Source organism: Lacerta agilis, chromosome 3 (genome assembly GCF_009819535.1).
Source record: "Lacerta agilis isolate rLacAgi1 chromosome 3, rLacAgi1.pri, whole genome shotgun sequence".
Taxonomy (NCBI): Eukaryota; Metazoa; Chordata; class Lepidosauria; order Squamata; family Lacertidae; genus Lacerta; species Lacerta agilis.
In genome coordinates, this window is record NC_046314.1 from 4,677,357 (window position 1) to 4,697,729 (window position 20,373).

General features: G+C 43.8%; 1 protein-coding gene across 1 annotated transcript in view; it reads right to left on the reverse strand.

The window, feature by feature from the left end:
• Positions 1–20,373, reverse strand: part of LOC117044532 (fibrocystin-like) — a 61,185-nt gene that overhangs the window by 14,394 nt on the left and 26,418 nt on the right. The gene's annotated exons all lie outside the window — the stretch shown is intronic.

Consider the following 20,373-nt stretch of genomic DNA (forward strand, 5'->3'; position numbering starts at 1 on the left):
TCCTCTCACCCCCCCCCCAAAAAAAGTGGGGTGAGTGCATGGCATGAGAGCACAGCACCAGAGCTCTGGGTTCATTAGAGGGTCATGTTGGAGTGCTGGACCTTCAGCACTCTGGCGTGACCCTGCTCACGAGTGCCAGAGAAAGAGTCTTTTGGTCCAGCGCTCAGGCACAAAGACTCACCCTAGAACACCGGACCAAAACACGGGACATCTGGGAATCAAACAGAAACTGGGATTGGCTTCTGGGATTCCAGGGTGTCCTGCTTAAAACAGGGCAGTTGATGGGTATGCAATTTACATTGAAGAGTCATGGGAACTGCAGTTCCCTACACCTGAAGGGCCAAAGTTCCCCATCCCTGACATAAAAGATGTCTTCCGCAAAGAGAAAATCTTCCACAAAGAGCAAGTTTACACCTTTCATGAGAGCAAGTCTCTCCAGGAGCTCTGCAAAAATGGAACCAAAGATTTTTAGAGCCCTGATTCACATATGAAATAAGGAGAAAGCCGTATTTCTAAACAATTGTGTTGTTTTGATACTTCGGAGTAAGTCCTATTGAACTCAGTTGGGTTACTTCTTAGTAGACATGTACAGGATTGTGCTATTACTTTGTCAGCTAATACAGTTTGCCAGATCCAGTAGCCTGAACAAGTTTTGTGATGTGCATAAATCTTCATACTGATATGTGAGTGTTGTTGTTGTTCAGTCGTGTCCGACTCTTCGTGACCCCATGGACCAGAGCACGCCAGGCACGCCTATCATCCACTGCCTCCCGCAGTTTGGCCAAACTCATGCCAGTCGCTTCGAGAACACTGTCCAACCATCTCGTCCTCTGTCGTCCCCTTCTCCTTGTGCCCTCCATCTTTCCCAACATCAGGGTCTTTTCCAGGGAGTCTTCTCTTCTCATGAGGTGGCCAAAGTACTGGAGACTCAACTTCAGGATCTGCCCTTCCAGTGAGCACTCAGGGCTGATTTCTTTAAGGGTGGATAAGTTTGATCTTTTGGCAGTCCATGGGACTCTCAAGAGCCTCAATATGTGAGTACCTATTGTCAAAGAACAAAAGCAGCATCATTTGATCTCACTTTTAACTCCCATGTTTCATCATTTGAGGCCGGTCAACTCCATATCAGATACTACAGGTTATACAGAGCCAAGTCATCATTTTACTGCACTGAAAAATAGCCAGACTACTATTTCAGGTTAGACTAAAGTGTGTGTGTCCAATATGAACATGAAGAATTGCAAGCAGATAGGGACACAGGCAGCACAGATCAAATGCTTTATTTGCATTCTGAGGAGAATATTGTAGCCTATATAAAATCAGAACAGAAAGCAAACCAATTAGATTCACTACTGGAATATATGGCTGGCCTTTTGGCCCAAACTAAAAATGATACCCAGTGATATGCTGCTACTAATCTTTAAAGAGACTACCAGCAATCCTTTTCCTTCAGTAGGTTGCAGTAAAACTCTCGTGTCCCTGGAGTAACTTTGCTTGAATTGTGTGAGCCAGTGTGAATCCTGGGCAGGTGGGAGGAAGGCTAAGGGAGAAAACATGTGAGATGTTAAAATGTTCATACCACTATGACTAAAACACAGTTTTTTAAGGAAAAGAAAATTGAAAGTGTTTGAAGCTATATGGGGGAACTCATACAACCATTGTCCATGTATGTGATAAATGCAAGCCTAAATCTACTTTTCAGGTGATGCTCAAAGTTCTATTCCACGTTAAAAGAAGGGAGCACTGCTTTCTTTCATTGCTGTAAATTTTGTCTTTTTGAAAATACAGCCACTTATTAAGAGCCAGAGTGCTAAATGAATAAACATAAGGAAAAGGGAAAAGAAATGACTGGGGAGGATTAAATTAAAACCCCTTGCCCGATTTAATTATAACACTTTCAAAGTTTACAAGCATTTAGGTCCAACTGTGTCTTATCTGCTGGTTCTCTGAACCCATCCTTTCCTGCACTCTGTTAGTACAAAATAAATATGCAGCTACTGCCTTACAGGGTTGGTTTTTCCCTTGTTTTTAAGCTGATGCTCTTTCTTGCTTTCATAGCACTTGACCCCTCTTCTGAGAGCAGAAAAGAATGAATATTACTCAAGCAAGTGTTTGGCTCCAGCTTTCCTACTGTTTGTTCTGGCTCTCCAAGAAAGCAAGGAATATCTTACATATGACCTTAGGGTAATTCTGTAAAAATATCAATGAACTATAGCAACGATGGCCTTCCTACCAAGCAAAATAAATACAATTATACCAAAAACAATCACTTCAATATAGTTACAAGAGAGACATTTCCCAACGCACTCTTCCCCCCATATGAGGAAGGTAAAGAGAAACATCTTGAGGCTGATTGATGCTTTGAGAAACCATCAAAATTACCAGTCATCTCAAATAAACTTTAGTCTCTACTCCCAGACATTCCCCCTTTAAAAAAGAAAGAACTGGGTTGCTCCCAAGAGGAGGCTATGCTGCAGAAGACTGTGAAATGTAAATGAAAATCAGCCAGGGAACATGCTAGCCTTGTAGGTATAGCACAAGGGGCCACTCAGCCGTTCCTTCTTTCCTGGGATTTTTTGTTTTATTTCTGCTACATATCACTTGCGACTTTCTCCTGAACTGGCATCGCTGTTAGATTGCATACTTCTATTGGACACAAGAGACTAGACAAAGCCTCAGCAAAAGGTAGCAACCGTGTCCTTTTGCTGTACAGTGGTACCTTGGGTTACATACACTTCAGGTTACATACTCCGCTAACCCAGAAATAACATTTCAAGTTAAGAACTTTGCTTCAGGATAAGAACAGAAATCGTGCTCTGGCGGCGCAGCAGCAGCGGAAGGCCCCATTAGCTAAAGTGGTGCTTCAGGTTAATAAGAGTTTCAGGTTAAGAACGGACCTCCGGAACGAATTAAGTACGTAACCAGAGGTACCACTATACTCAAAATATAACAAAGTTAATGTTACCTAGGGGAGAGTCCCACAGAGGTAATGGTAAAGGTAAATGGACCCCTGACTGTTAGGTCCAGTCGCAAATGACTCTGGGGTTGCGGCGCTCATCTTGCTTTATTGGCCGACGGAGCTTCCGGGTCATGTGACCAGCATGACTAAGCCGCTTCTGGCGAACCAGAGCAGCGCATGGAAACGCTGTTTGCCTTCCCACCAGAGCGGTACCTATATATCTACTTGCACTTTGGTGTGCTTTCAAACTTCTAGGTTGGCAGGAGCAGGGACCGAGCAACGGGAGCTCACCCCGTCGCGGGGATTCGAACCGCTGACCTTCTGCTCGGCAAGCCCTAGGCTCTGTGGTTTAACCCACAGCGCCACCCACGTCCCTTTACCACAGAGGTAAAGGTAAAGAAAAGCCAGAAAAGCCTATCTAACAATTAGCAAGACTTAAACCTTTGGAGATTTGCTCTTGTGCATAACAAAAAGAGAGGATGGTTTCAGAAAGATTGGTGAAATTCCTGGGTGGGTGTTTGAGGCCAGCAATAGGAATTTCAAGGAAAGTAAAAAGATTATGTAGATGAGAAATTCAGGACAGGAGGATGATGACACCAGTACCATACTTTTGTCATTAGCTATACTGGTTCGTCTAACTTTGTGGATTTATTACATGCACTATATAGCAATTTTTGCATTACATTTATCCAGCTTGCCTTAAACATATTTTTTCATCAACTGCAGATCCACAGCACACTAGGGATACCAATTCCAGTCCCAGTTAAGCAAGGCATTTAAAGAGGTGCTGGATTTTTAATATGCAAGTGCTCCCATTAGAATTCATAGAACTCAATGTGTGCTTAAAGTCAAGCAGTGTATGAAAGCACTTTTCTGGATCAAAGCCTTCCTCCCACTCTGAGTTATACACAGGCAGATGCTTGAACACTCTCAGTCAGAAACCAACTCCCCAAACTGATGTCCATGTTTCTTGGCCATCTGCATGTGTGCCCATCTGTTCAGATGGCATGGGCTCCCTTGCAAGCTGCTTGGACTCCTTCCTGACAGTACCAGTGCCAAGCAAGGGTGATTTGATCGGCAGCTCGAATACGGCATCTCTTCTGGAAGGAAACTGCTCCACATGAACAGAAATGAAACAGCATCGCGTTCGGTGTGGTTAGTCAAATGTGGCTCTGTGTGCCAAAGAAAACAAATGCCAGGGAGGAAGAAAGGTGATGACCATAACATGCAGGCATTTGTGCTTGCTCTGGAACTGCATTAATGACAGTGGGTGTTCTGTATATTGGGGGGCACCCTATATATTACATAAATATTTTATTTGTATGGCCTTCAAAGAGATAAGAAACAGCCGCCCTGCAATGGGTCATAGCGAGCAATCACTTCCTTGTCTCCCCAATTGTTTAAGCAGTTACTCAGGCAACACCACTGTTTGAATTCAAGAGATCCTCCAGTATTTGGAAACAGGTAAAAAGGTAAAAAAAGTGGGGTGCTGGTGGCGCTGTGGGTTAAACCACAAAGCCTAGGGCTTGCCGATCAGAAAGTCGGCGGTTCGAATCCCTGCGACGGGGTGAGCTCCCGTTACTCGGTCCCTGCTCCTGCCAACCTAGCAGTTCGAAAGCACATAGTGCAAGTAGATAAATAGGCGGGAAGGTAAACGGCATTTCTGTGCACTGCTCTGGTTCACGAGAAGCAGCTTAGTCATGCTGGCCACATGACCCAGAAGCTGTACACCGGCTCCCTCGGCCAGTAAAGCGAGATGAGCGCCGCAACCCCAGAGTCATCCGCAACTGGACCTAACAGTCAGGGGTCCATTTACCTTTACCTTAAAAAGGTAAAGTAAGTCAAAAGACCCCTGGACAGTTAAGTCCAGTCGAATTCACCTCTGCTTTCAGGCTGGGGGAGCCAGCGTTTATCCGCAGACAGCTTTCCGGCTCATGTGGCCAGCATGACTAAACCACTTCTGGTGCAATGAAGCAAGAGCGCATGGAAACGTTGTTTACCTTCCCGCCGCAGCAGTACCTATTTATCTACTCGTGCTGGTATGCTTTCTAACTGCTAGGTAGGCAGGAGCTAGGACAGAGCAACGGGAGCTCACCCCATCGCACGGATTCAAACCGCCGACCTTCCGATCAGCAAGCCCAAGAAGCTCGGTGGTTTAGACCACAGCACGTTATTATGACATCTGATCTTTAGAGGTCCACAGCTATTTCCAATTTCAACTGAAACGTTAAAGCTAAAACAACCTGGCTGGTTATTATAGACAGAACCTGCTCTGCAACTTCCTCTGCAGCAGCTGCTATGGGAAGAAGCGTCCATATTTGAAAAGCCAATACAATAAACCGATTTGCTAATGAAGGCACTACATTTCAAGATCTGGAGGAATGAAATGCAGGGATGGTAAGAAATGAGGTGAATTAAGGCAACCACCAATTCACACTTTCCCATGTGTGGAGTGGCTTGCCTGGCAAAGGTGGTATCTAAGAATCTGCATAGAACATCTAGCACAACAAAGCTGTAATTGGAGAGAAATCAAGCAATCGCACCAAGGCTCTTATTAAACCTGTGCCACTTCTTAGGCCAGTCAGCTCCATTGTACAAGTAAAGGAAATGTACTGATTAAGCATTTTGCTAAAGCTTTGCAGAAGAGGAATGCAATTTCTTTTGTTAATAGAGCTAGGATTAACTTTCACTGAGGCACCAGAGCTCACCCTGAGAAGCCCGGGATGAATCTTAGCAGCTGCCAAAGATGCATATTATCAACTTGGTTGGCTAATAAGAGCTGTAGGAATCTCATGTACAAGCTGTTGCCTCATCCTTGGCAGGTCTAGAAATAGATGTGTGCATCCTGTACTGAGTCACAAATAAGAATTTACAAAGATCAAAGACACTGAAAATCAAGTAACTGATATTTGATGGGATTTTCTTCCTATACCAACTGAATTCCATCTGAATGGCAAACAGGTATTTCCCCTTTGTACATAGCTTTTCCAAGACTACGACAATCCTAGATACAGCATATAAACAGAAGGTAAAGAAGTTTCCTTCCTTAATAATAAAAATCACACACACACACATACACACACACACACACACACACACACACTGAAGTAGACTGCCCATTAGTTGGCGGAGTTTATTTGGTTTTCTACATCGATCTTCACACACTTACACGTCGATCTTACACACTTAGTTGTTATCTCTGAGAAACGTAGAAAATAACAGGATATACTCATACGATTTCTTCAAACTTACTGTATACGACCTGGGCTGCATCAATAGGAGTATATCATCTAGATCATGGGAAGTAATAGTACCACTGTATTCCGCTCTGGTCAGACCTCACCTGGAATACTGTGTCCAGTTCTGGGCACCACAGTTCAAGAAGGATACTGACAAGCTGGAACGTGTCCAGAAGAGGGCAACCAAAATGGTCAAAGGCCTGGAAACAATGCCTCATGAGGAACGGCTTAGGGAGCTGGGTATGTTTAGCCTGGAGAAGAGAAGGTTAAGAGGTGATATGATAGCCATGTTGAAATATATAAAAGGATGTCATATAGAGGAGGGTGAAAGGTTGTTTTCTGCTGCTCCAGAGAAGCGGACACGGGGCAATGGATCCAAACTACAAGAAAGAAGATTCCACCTATACATTAGGAAGAACTTCCTGACAGTAAGAGCTGTTCGACAGTGGAATTTGCTGCCAAGGAGTGTGGTGGAGTCTCCTTCTTTGGAGGTCTTTAAGCGGAGGCTTGGCAGCCATTTGTCAGGAATGCTTTGATGGTGTTTCCTGCTTGGCAGGGGGTTGGACTGGATGGCCCTTGTGGTCTCTTCCAACTCTATGATTCTATGACCCCTTAAAACTTAGTTGATGAAGGTGAATACATCGAAACAGGGCCCTGTCCTGGTTTCTGATCCATAACTGACTTCTGACTCCTGCTCAATGATTAAAACTAAGATCTTCACATCAAACCTGACTATGGACTAACATGAACGTGTCTCTATTCAAAGACTGTCATTTCTAATACTGTAACAGATTATTGTGTTGTACATAACCCTGTGAGTTTGAGTTTGTAATCTCTGTTTGAGTTTGTAATTTCTGTCTGAATATATGTATCTGAATGGATTAGTTTTTGTTATAGTTTACTACTGATTTGCGAGTAGGGACTACTCCCACTATTGAAACTTATTTTCGCCAGAGTTCTTGGTGTGTTTTTTTCCCTTGGGGTATTTAAATCATAGCATTTTTTAATGATAAAAACTGAATACTAACTAAAAACTGAATCCAAAATTATATCTGAAAAGGTCTGAGCAAAACTACAAATGGATGAGATAAATGGGAACTATGTTCAGACCAATTCAGTATAAAAATAATGAAGATATCTAGTCAGTGAAAGCATTTTTTTTTTTTAAGTCGAGCTACTGGCTTCAAATGGACCACACATCAGTTCATACCCATACACCTTTATATTGAGCAGATTTTAAAATAATAATAATGGGATTGTGGTGGGGACAAACCTGCCTCTGACTTAGATATACAAGTTGAAACTTTACTTAAATAGGATTGCCAGCAAATACTGGAATAAAACAAAACAACAACAGCCTTCCTTCCACAGCACTTTGATCTCCAGATGCCAGCAGATAAAACTGTTTTGCGGAATTAAGCATCATTAGCTTCTAGCATGTTCAGATGAAGATGATGAGAATTGCTCCGCTGAAAAACTGGAAATCAACAGGTATAAAACTGAAGAATTAAAATGCTACCTTCAAAGCCCTGTTCCCTATCTAAACATTCTTTTTTCTGTGTCTTTTCCCACACTCTATTGATAGAACTATCTTTCAACGGAACTGAAGGAAGTTAGTTGAATTTCTTCACAGCACTCTGCCTTAGCAGGGCTCCTCCTTCGGGAGAAAAAGACCAACTTCTGTTTTTCTAACAAAAGTTACAATACCATAAATGAGATGCAGTGAGAACCTCTGAAACAGTGTGTGTCGTGTGCGCATGTATGCGCCCGCATGCACAAGTTTGCATGTGTATCATAAAGAGAGAACCATTCCTGTTTTGCGAAAGCTGCCTCAGATTATCATTGGATATTTGCTGCAGATATCTTACATGACATTTTAATTTAGGCAGGCATCATAGTTAAGAGGTGTTTTGTGTTTGGGTTCCACAACTCTGAAAAGTTGTGGAAAACCTGACGATTATTAGGATTTTAGTCGATTCCTGTCAGGAAAATTCACATCTCCCTGAATTTTCAGCATTCCTTTAAAAAAAGAATTTTTTTCTACTCCCATTTATTTGTAGTGATGTAAGAGAAATAATGGAGGCAGTGTTTCCTCCAAACAGGCCCTATAGACATCTTCCCACCTTCCCGTTTTCTGCCCAGCGAATGTGAAGGCACTGGGATGCCAAACGAGTACTAGGTACTTACTGTTTAAGTAAGTGTTTCTCAAACAGTGACCCTGGGGTTCTGCAATGAAGTCCAGGGGGTTCTGTTCAGTAACACAAAAAAGGGATTGGTGGACAAGCACATGCTTTGTGCAGTTCCATTTTGCTGCAGACGTGGGAATTAAAATGCATTACTCAAGCAACTGTCCTGGGAATGAATGCCTTCCCCTTCATTCCTTCTCTTGCTATGATTTCCAAGGGCCAAATTTCCATAGCAGATGGGAAGCCGGGTAAGACATGCTGCCGTGGCTCCCCAACACCACATTATGCATGGGGGTGTGTGCAGTGAGACAGTGAGGAGCTCAGCACAGGCACTGCAAGGGAGCCAATCCAATGCTCTCCCCACCGACACAGCAATGTTAAGCCAAGAGAAGCATTGCTGTCCTTCCCATGACACTCCGCTGCTGGGTTAAATGTGTTGTTCAAGCACTTGTCATGGAAGCCACTGGTTTGATTCTATTAACATTCGATACATCATGGACTACCTGCATTTTGATTATGGACCAATCTATACTGGTGAGTTATGACGTTATAAACGTGTTTTAAAAATGTAACACCAGGGGACGCTGTACAATGGAAAATTGCACTGAGAGCTATATAACATTATTTTTCTTAGCTTTTCTTTTGTAGATCAGTGTAGATCCAGCCTGTGTCTGTCATGCATTCATCCCTGTCCCCCCCACCCCCCAAGGGTAGACAATGTGGTGACCTCCATATGTTTGGCACAGCTACTCTCATCAGTGTGGACAATGGTAGGGGTTGGTGGGAGATACAGTCTCAAACCTCGGGGGGCGGGCAACACAATGGTTAGCTTGCTATGCCATAAAGTCTCCTCACCCCGAACATTTGGGCTTGGGGCCAGTTTCTACAAGACATTAAATTGATGGATTGCACATCCCACCCTTTCTCCAAGGTATGTACTGGTTCTCCCCTGCAAGGCAGGTTAGGCTGGAGAGAATAGCTAGCCTAAGGTCACCCAGTAAGTTTCGTGACCACTGGCGGAGGAAGGGGGCGGGGGGAGCGCACCGCCCCCGGCACCACGATCCCAGTGAGGTGCCATCGCGGCTGCCCCCCTGCGCTGGCGCCACGCCCCCACCTGCTCTCTGCCCCCGGTGCCTTTGTGACTGAGTGACTATTTAAATTGGGGTCTCCCTCGTCTTGCTCCAAACTTTTTTATTATTATTTAAAATAGCTTTATTTAATTTCAGACTTCTAAAATACAACCATATCAAAAGAAACAAATAAACAAACAAACCCCCCAAAAAACATATAATCTAGACATTATAATCCACAAAAATAATATTTGAAAAAACAAAACACACAGAAAAAAGCAAAGAATTATAAATAACAATTAAAAATTGACTTCCAATTGTCTGTATATCGCTTCCCTTAATAATGAAACAAAACTTGCTATACCTTATACAATGATTGAAAAATATATAACTAAATAAATAGCTCACATTTTCATATAAATCTCCCCACATATATCTCAATCTAAGCAAATCACCAAATCCGTTCTTATACCTTCTTTTTTCAGATAGTCTTCCACATATTTCCAGTCAGCCTTAGATCTTTGTTTGGATATATTTCGAATTGCTGCCGTCATCTTAGCCAAATTCATGAATTCCACTAATTTAATCAACCATTCTTGAATTGTCGGAATTTTCTCCCCTTTCCAATTTTGGGCTATAAGTAACCTGGCTGCTGCGCACGCATACAAAAGAATATTTTTCCTATCCTCTGGAATATTTTCAGGAGTTATACTTAATAAGAAGACCTCTGGTCTTGCTCCAAACTTTTAATTATGCCGGCATGCAGCAGTGCAGAGCAAAGCAGAGTTTCCTCACCTTCCAGATACATTTTAGAAATCACACACACACACACACACACACACACACACACACACACACACCACCGTTGCCTTTTTACCCAGCACACGTTGCTGGACGTGTGTGAACTGGAGCTGTTCTCCGAGAAGCACAACCAGGTCCAATGAGAAATGCAACAGCTCATATAAAACCAGCTCCTTCCGCTCAGATCCAGGCAACATCATTTCAGCCAGGAGCACAGACAGTAAGAGCATGTGTATGCGCTCGGGTCTAACAACTCTGCTCCTCTGTGGCCTCTCCCACCTCAAGGCACACCCACACTGCAAACACACAGCGGAGTGGGATTACTGGTGTGTTTCTGTTTTACTATGTATTTTGTGTTCTCGTTCTGTATTTTTATGCTGTGATCGTTGGACGAAGGGCAGTACTGTATACAAATTTAATAAAGGAGGAGGAGAACCCCAGCAAGTGCTAAAGGCCCCCAAAGAGCCTCTGCTCACTCTGACTGCTTAGACTCCCAGTTATTCTTTAGACATTTCTCCCATGATGGCACTAACTCGCTTTCTCTCCCCCACCTTCTCCTTTTCCCACTGGATCTGCTTCTCCCTCGCCCCTCTGCTAGTCCCTGTTCTCGACTGCCACTATGCCAAAGTCCATTGCAATTGAAACAACCACACATTTCCCCCCATACTTCCATTCCCCTGTTGCTTACCTGCTCCTATTTTAGATTGGGACGCAGATGGCTCTGTGGTCTAAACCACTAAAGCCTAGGGGCTTGCCAATCAGTTTTAACTCCTCCTTACCACCTCTGCCATATGATGCTTTTTCTGGAAAATGTAGTTTGTTGCTTTAGTAATACTGAGAACATCAGACAAGCAATTGGCTGTAGGCCATTGTTCACCCTTAAAGGAATTATCACACATTTGATTCTTTTTATGGCACCTTTTAAATATTTGGGGACTGCTATAATAACCTCCATTGGGATGCGGGTGGCGCTGTGGTCTAAACCACAGAGCCTAGGGCTTGCCGATCAGAAGGTCAGTGATTCGAATCCCCGCGACGGGGTGAGCTCCCTTTCCTCGGTCCCTGCTCCTGCCCACCTAGCAGTTCGAAAGCACGTCAAGTGCAAGTAGATAAATAGGTACCGCTCTGGTGGGAAGGTAAACGCCATTTCCGTGCGCTGCTCTGGTTTGCCAGAAGTGTCTTAGTCATGCTGGCCACATGACCTGGAAGCTGTCTGCGGACAAACGGCGGCTCCCTCGGCCTACAGACCTAATGGTCAGGGGTACCTTTACCTTTAGGGACCCAGGTGGCGCTGTGGGTTAAACCACAGAGTCTTGGGCTTGCCGATCAGAAGGTCGGCGGTTCGAATCCCTGCAACGGGGTGAGCTCCTGTTGTTTGGTCCCAGCTCCTGCCCACCTAGCAGTTCGAAAGCACGTCAAAGTGCAAGTAGATAAATAGGGACCGCTCCGGCGGGAAGGTAAACGGTGTTTCTGTGCGCTCCTCTGGTTTGCCAGAAAGCGGCTTTGTCATGCTGGCCACATGACCCGGAAGCTGTCTGCGGACAAACGCCGGCTCCCTTGGCCTATAGAGCGAGATGAGCGCCACAACCCCAGAGTCGGACACGACTGGACCTAATGGTCAGGGGTCCCTTTACCTTTACCTTTACCTTTACCTATTTTAGATTAGAACATCATGCATGTAGATGGTGCTAAGCCACTGTAATAGTAGCATTAAACGATTCTATAAACACATTGCCTTGGATCTTAAAATAAGTGAAACTTAAGGAAATTCCTGGAAGAAGACCTCCTTTCCCGTTCACTCCTTTCCTTTGTCCAGTGCCACATTGGTCAGAAAGGCCCCCTTGCCCCACCTCCAGAGAAGCTTTTCAGGGGTGGCATGGAGAAGAGAGGAGACTTTCCTCACATGAACTTCCTTGAGTTTATTTATTTTAGGTTTCAAGCTACTGGCATTCTGACATGCAGGCCTCAGCAGTGGCAGCTGCAAGGGGCAACATGAATTCTCCACACTCAACTACAGCAGCAGCTTATTAGTGAGACCCATTTCTGTTGTTACTCCTTCATGCGCAGGTGTAGAGTAAAACAAAGCAGGAAACCTACCTTTCCCCTCAAGCAGCACTGAACAATTCCACACCCACAAAATAAGAGGTTTAAGTGTTAATAAAGCAACAGAATAAAGCAAATGAATAGATTCAATTTCCTTCCTAAGAGGGGGGGGGGATAGGAGAGGAAGAAATTTGCTCAGACCTTTGACATGAAGCAAGTTAAGGATGCTGTGCTTGTGTGCAAGAACGAAGTCTGGCCTCTTTCTACTGTGACATTATTGCCATCTTGTGGTTGGTGCCCAGTAAACCAGCTGCTGTTCTGTGAGCAGAATCCACAAAATTTAAGAGGGAGGGTGCTTTTCTAAAAATGAAACAGAAAGCAAAAAATGTTAGCAATACAAACTTTTTTGGGGGGGGGGACATGTTCCGCTAGGTAGATCGTGGGATCTTTCTTTGGCATGCCCTGTCCTCCAGGTGATGCAGTCATAAAGTCAAGACAAAGGGAAGAAGTATGAGCGTAAGATTCTTAATCTCAAGGTCGTGTGTTCGAGCCCCACGTTGGGTGAAAGCAGTGCTTTTTTCTGGGGGTACTCAAAGGTACAGAGTACTGGCACCTTTTTACTAGAAGGAAAGCACTGAGCAAAAGATTCCTATGTTGCAAGGGGTTGCCCAATATGATGTTCGCGGTCCCGTCCAACTCTACAGTTCTATGATCTTTCTTTTGCAGAAGACAGAAGTATGAACTGCAGGTACAGCAAAACAGCTCAAGGATCAGCCAAACTGACATCTCATCAGAGCAGCCAGGAAAATCCAGCTATCATCCCTGAGAAAACCAGGAAACAGAGAGAAGGAGGTGGAGTCTGAGATGCCTCAGTTCATAAACCAGCTCCTTCAGCTCCTCTCCTCCCTCATATTCAGAGGAACTAGATATTATCCATAGGTGTGGGAGGGTGTAAATTTTGTGTTGTGGTGGTTTTGTTTTCAAAATCAGTATCTAAAAAGACAAACACAGAGTCAGGTATCTTATGGCCTCATTTATTTTATGGTTTGACTTTAGAGAATTTGCTTCATTTTATGGCTGTTGGGAACTGCTTTGGGGGCACCAATTCAAAAGCAGAATACAAATCTGGTAAAGAAGCTCTGAAATATACTTTGCAACCCTTGTCCATATTCTAGAAGCATTGTGTTAAGACTGCTGCGAGGCCCTCTGGGTGGGAATGCCATTGAAAACAAACCAGAAACTGCAATGTCCCAACTGTTCATGTCCCAACAGAGCCAAGGGACAACTTGCACAACACCAATTTGCGTTCAGCTATTATGGTTGCCTGTTAGTGTCTAAGCGCAGTTCAAAGTGTTGGCGCTTAAGTTCAAATATCTAAATGTCTTCTCCTATAATGCTTCCCATTCTTTAAAATCTGCTGACGGGACTCTGCTCCAGATTTCAACCTTCACCTACATTAAGTGGAAAGATCAGTCCATCTATTTATCATCCATCCCTAAGCTAATGTTGTGAACCCATTGCATCCCATTTGCACACTAATCTGTAGAGGTTTTTTGTTGTTCTGCATATTTTATCACGAAATATGCTGTTTAATTATGCATTTTATCCCAATGTATGAATTTCTAAGTGTATTTCACCCACACTTAAATATGTTTTTTGAAACGGGAACTGTATCACTGAATTCAAAGAAGTGAGAAATCAGGAGGATTAATATATTCCAAAACACACATTAGTCTAGGAGGTGCAAGGCTGTATCCATTCACAACAGAATTTACTGAAACAGAAATGCATAAATGCTCCTAACAAGAATAAGGAGCAGTGACTTCTTTGCCGTGGTGGATGCAATAGCGGACACATTCCCTACTCCTTCATCACTGCATGAGTCTACTCTGCCCTACACTCCACTCTTTTCAAATTCCAGTTTAACAGGGAGAATTTCTAAAATTAATTTCAGCATGCAGTTTGCTGCAGCTTTCATTTCACTTGAAGCAAAGGTTACTAATGTGTACAGACATTTTGACAAAACATTCGATAAAACAATGTGTACAGGCAAATTGATAACACATTTGAGTTATTTGATTGTATGGATAAAATTGTACAAAAATTGCTTTGGTGCTCGTTACACTCAGGTGAACTGGTAAGCACACAACACAACACAAATATGTATATACAATGCCATTCTTATGAGATGTAGCAAGTGCCGCAGGAGACAGAATTGAGATTCAAGATGACCTTAGCAGATTGGAGAACTGGGCCCAAGCTAACAAAATGAATTTCAATAGGCCAAATGTCTGGTTCTACACATAGGGAGGAAGAACCAGATGCACAAATATAAGATGGGAGCCACGTGGCTTGCCAGTAACACATGTGAAAGTGATCTAGGGGTCTTAGAAGACCACAAGCTTAACATGAGTCAACAGTGTGATGCAGCAGCTAAAAAAGCCAATGCAATTCTAGGCTGCAGCTACGGAAGTATTATTATAATTTTTATTTACATTTGTATACTTTCCATTACCTAAAGATGACAGGGTGGTTCACAACATAAAAATACGGAATTTAGTATAGTAGACTGTCCAGATCAAGGGAAGTCATAAAGGTAAAGGGACCCCTGACCATCAGGTCCAGTCGTGTCCGACTCTGGGGTTGCACGCTCATCTCGCTTTACAGGCCGAGGGAGCCGGCGTTTGTCCGCAGACAGCTTCTGGGTCATGTGGCCAGCATGACAAAGCCGCTTCTGGAGAACCAGAGCAGCGCACAGAAATGCCATTTATGTACCTTCCCACTGGAGCGGTATCTATTTATCTACTTGCACTTTGACGTGCTTTTGAACTGCTAGGTGGGCAGGAGCTGGGGCCAAGCAACAGGACCTCACCCCGTCGCGGGGATTCGAACCGCCGACCTTCTGATCAGCAAGTCCTAGGCTCTGTGGTTTAGATCACAGCGCCACCCACGTCGCTAGGGAAGTCACAGGGCTGCTCTATTCCGCCTCAGTCAAACCACACCTGGAGTCCTGTGTCCAGTTCTGGGCACCTCAGTTTAAGAAGGATATTGACAAGCTGGAAGGTGTGCAGAGGAGAGCAACCAAGATGATCAAGGGTCTGGAAACCAAGCCTTATGAGGAATGGATGGGGGAGCTGGGTGTGTTCAGCCTGGAGAAGAGGCTGAGAGCACTGAATTTTTCGCTCCATAAGACGCACTTTTTTCCTCCTAAAAAGTAAGGGGAAATATCTGTGCATCTTATGGAGCAAATGGTGGTCCCTGGAGCTGAATTGCCCAGGGGCCAAAAGAGGATCATGCTTTTTATTTTGCAAAGAGAAAAGGGGGTGTTGAAAGGACCCCGCTGAGCAGCTGAGCAGCAAGAGATCGGGAGAGTGATAAGAGTCCCGGCTCCCTTTCAGCCCCGCCCTCCTTTGTTGAATGTGCTGCAGAGGGAGGTTGTTTGTTTCCCCAGCGACACGTGACTGGCTGTTTAGATTATCTGTCTGGAAACTGTAGAAAAGGCTCCCTTTCCTTTGGAAGCTGCAGAAATGTGAGTTGAACCCCATAAAAACGGGGCTTTTCCTCTTTGCTTTTCCCCCTTTGCAAAAGGAGCTTTGCTTTTCCCCCTTTGCAAAAAAAAACTGCAAAACATTTGGCTGATCCTCAAAAAAACCAGGGCTTTTCCCTTTGCAAAAAAGCTGCAAAACCTTTCGCTGATCCTCAAAAAAACAGGGCTTTTAGAGGAGGAAATCCAGAAAAATACATTTTTCTTGTTTCCTCCTCTATAAACAAGGTGCGCCCTATGGTCCAGTGCGCCCTATGGAGCGAAAAATACGGTAGATATGATAGCCATCTTCAAATATCTCAAGGGCTGTCACTTTCTGTTCAGCAGAGAGAAAAACGGGCAAGGGAGGGAGAAGCTAAATTAGGAGAAGCCACAACTGAGAAGCATAAAGTCTGCAAATCATCTTCAAAATTGCAAAAATTCTGATCACAAAAAAATTGGAAGAGTACAACAATACCAAATAAGGAAGATTGGCAAATAAAATTAATAGGATATCAGAATATGGAAGATAGGAAGATAGGAGAAGTCAAAGGAGTGACAGAACAGGCAATAGAAAGAGACGGGGAATCCTTTAAAAACTATATAAGAAACACAGTGGAAAGAGCCAACCTTCTAATAACTGTATAAGTGGGCCCAAAGAATAAAGTTAAACAAGGAATAATAGTCAATTTAGGTACACAAAAAGATATAGTTATATAAACTGCAATACAGTAATAGGAAGACTGGAAGTGAATATGGGGGGGGGGGTGTAAATTATCTACATTCTGCACGTAATTGTATGTATTCTTGTATATCTTTCTCTTTCACTTTCTCTTTTTTTTGTATTGCCTTGTATGTTTTATATGTATATTTCTTGAAAACCTCAATAAAGCTTTAAAAAAAATTCTGGAAAAGTTTGAGAACATCACCTAACAATTGCTAGTTACTAAATAACGTAATCCTATTTCTTTCTAGTGTTTAGTAAAATACTGGATGAAGGGGTGCTTTTGTTTATCCTAAATATTACTGAGAGCTGGATTCAACTTATGATTCCTCACTGTTATTTCCGCCGCCCCCCCTCCTGCTCCCTCCCCCACACACCAGAATTGGATTGGGATGGTGGGGTGGAACCCCTCTAGCAGCACATGGGGAAATTGCCAGCAAATGCCACAAAGCTGAAACATCAGCACTCGTTAGTCCAGCCCCCTCCCGCCAATCTGCATGTTTATAAAACCCAACAAGTGATAGCAAACTTCCAAGCTAACGTCAATGAAATGAAAGTAGTTGCTTGGTGGGGCTCTGTCCAAGCAGCAATTGTTGCCACATACAACAGGACTGAAAGACATCATAGATGGGCTGGATTGGATGTGCACGTGCATGCGTGCATGAGCCCGCGATTTCTGGTGTCTGCATCTGCGCAGACACGATTTCCGGCGCCACAGAAGTGAGTCCCCGTGCCGCGCTGGTTTAGCGCAGCGCGTGGGGACTCGCTGAACGGGCGGCTCAGTTCATGGGCGGCTCGTGGGCCAGTTAAATGACCCCCGTGGGCCGCTTGTGGCCCATGGGCCTTAGGTTGCCGACCTCTGTCATAGAGCGTATGGGACATTACAGATGTTCTGTGCTATTCATTTGTCAGCATAATGTTTACTGCAAACCCTAATTCTTTGCGGCAAAAGAGCATCGCATTGCCTCCATTTTGCAGATGTAAACCTTTCTGAGAGCATACACAAGAAACCATCTTTCACACATGCACACTACGGAAATCAATAGGGTCTAGAACCTTAGTAGAGATATGCAACCTTATTGAATAAAAAGAGTATTTTAGCTCCTCCAACTAGCACCACACTTGCTGGACCATCTTTATAGTTTAGGCTAGACAATTTTTTTGAAGCACTCTATTTTTCCCTGTACAGTGGTACCTCGCAAGACGAATGCCTCGCGCAACGAAAAACTCGCTAGATGAAAGGCTTTTGCGATTTTTTAGACAAATTTTTCTATGGCCGTGCTTCGCAAGACGAAAATTTCAATGCATTCCTATGGGAATTAAATTTCAATGCATTCCTATGGGAAACGGTGCTTCGCAAGACGAAATTTTCGCAATACGAAACGACTCATGGAACGAATTAATTTCGTCTTGCGAGGCACCACTGTAATTAGCTGTGGTCCACAGCAGGAGGGACAAAGTTGTTGGAGCAATGGGAAACCTTTAAGTAATATATATATTACTTTAAGTAAAATTATATATTACTACTCCCTCACCCAGCCTTGCAAGCGCAAACAAGTGAAACTATGGAACGTTAAAGCCAAATCACAGAGACTGACATAACACAACACAGCCTCCCTGCTGTCCCTGTTGCACTGACAGATTGCCATTTAACTAGCAAGCACGGAGCAAGTGTTCCTGTTCCCAGTCACCAGTGAGGGACAAGGTTAACATTTTAAGTGATGGAATGCAGTGTATATATTTCCCCATGCCAGAGACCCAGGACTCCAGCTCCACCTTTCAGAACACTTAATTTCAGTGATGGAATACACGGGGCGTACTTTCCAGGCTGTGAACTCTTGACAGCTCCTCAGATTAATACACCAGAGAGATTTGCTTTCCCCTAGCCCTCCCCTTACCCACCTGAAGGGAAGCAAAATCACATCTTCAGAGATGTCAAAAGAAGGGGAGGGGGAGGCTGGAATTGGCTTCATTTTTGTTGCCAATTTGCCTTTTTTTCTTCTTCCAAGGAATGTATTCACAGCCATCTGCTCTCATTCTTCCTAGAGGAGTGGCCACCACCACATTCTTGCGACAATAGAAATTATTATTTCCTTAAGGACACAAAAATATTTACAGAAACAAACAAAAGTTGATTATCTTTAGCTCTTAGGGAAATGCTTTTTTTTTTTAAGTGATTTCCTAGTGAAGAAGCAATTAGGAAGGCGAACAGAACCATAATTTAAAAAGACGAAGCAATGCCTGCGTCAACCTCCCACACTCTCCAAGCACGTATGTATACCTTTGGGCTTGTTAACAGAAAATATCAGCAACATATACATTACAGACAAAATATGCTTATGTCTTTCAGTGCTCTGATCTATAAAGGATGCTCACCAGGAGCTGCAAGGCTGCTAGCAAATCCTCCCAAATGTATGTGGAGCAGGCAGTTTGTAACAAGCATTGCCATAGTCATCACCATCTCAAACATGGCTTTAAAACTGGCTTGGGCATCTTGCCCTGTGCTCAATTTGATGTTTTGATTGGCCTGGTCGCCAAGAATTTTCTGTTCCATGCAGTCTGAGGCAGGCAGGAGCAAAGGTGGGGCAAGGCTCAGCGCCTTTGTTGTTGTTGTTCAGTCGTTCAGTCGTGTCCGACTCTTCATGACCCCATGGACCAGAGCACGCCGAGCACACCTATCCTTCACTGCCTCCCACAGTTTGGCCAAACTCATGTTAGTAGCTTCGAGAATGCCTTAGCCTGATGAAATCACAGTTTGCGCAGGTCTGTTTTACTTTCTTCTAGGATGTCACAGAATCATCGCACAACAGAGATCCCGCCTCTGTCACACACTATAGGACATTAACATAAATGGGTTGGAGGAAGACACCCACAAATGGTTTGTGAAGGAGTTAAGCTTTGCAGGGTCATCTCCTTCAGACTGCTTGACGCAAGACAGTTTTCCAACACAGATACATGTCGCTATTGTGTTAAATTTGCATGTGGTCATTTGGGCGTTATTATGGACTGCAAGAATATCAAACCTATCCATTCTTAAAGAAATCAGCCCTGAGTGCTCACTAGAAGGACAGATCCTGAAGTTGAGGCTCCAGTACTTTGGCCACCTCGTGAGAAGAGAAGACTCCCTAGAAAAGACCCTGATGTTGGGAAAGATGGAGGGCACAAGGAGAAGGGGACGACAGAGGATGAGATGGTTGGACAGTGTTCTCGAAGCTACTAATATGAGTTTGGCCAAACTGCGAGAGGCAGTGGAGGATAGGCGTGCTCTGGTCCATGGGGTCACGAAGAGTCGGACACGACTGAACGACTGAACAACAACAACATTATCATCATCCTGAAGTTGAGGCTCCAGTACTTTGGCCACCTCATGAGAAGAGAAGACTCCATGGAAAAGATGGAGGGCACAAGGAGAAGGGGACGACAGAGGATGAGATGGTTGGACAGTGTTCTTGAAGCGACTAGCATGAGTTTGGCCAAACTGCGGGAGGCAATGAAAGATAGGTGTGCCTGGCATGCTCTGGTCCATGGGGTCACCAAGAGTTGGACACGACTGAACAACAACAACAACTATTTATTATTATTATTATTATTATTATTATTATTATTATTATTATTTGCCTGTTTTTTATTTTAATAAATGTCAGCATAGGAAACATTCAACAAAGGGGCACATTATTCACAACTGTCATCTATGTACTATTTCCAGTTTGACTCTAACAGGAACCACAATAAGATCTAGGGAGGTGACACTAGATTTATCAGTCAGCAGAAAGAAATCTCATTGCTGATTGTGGCAGCAAGCAATTGTAGCACCATATAACATTATGG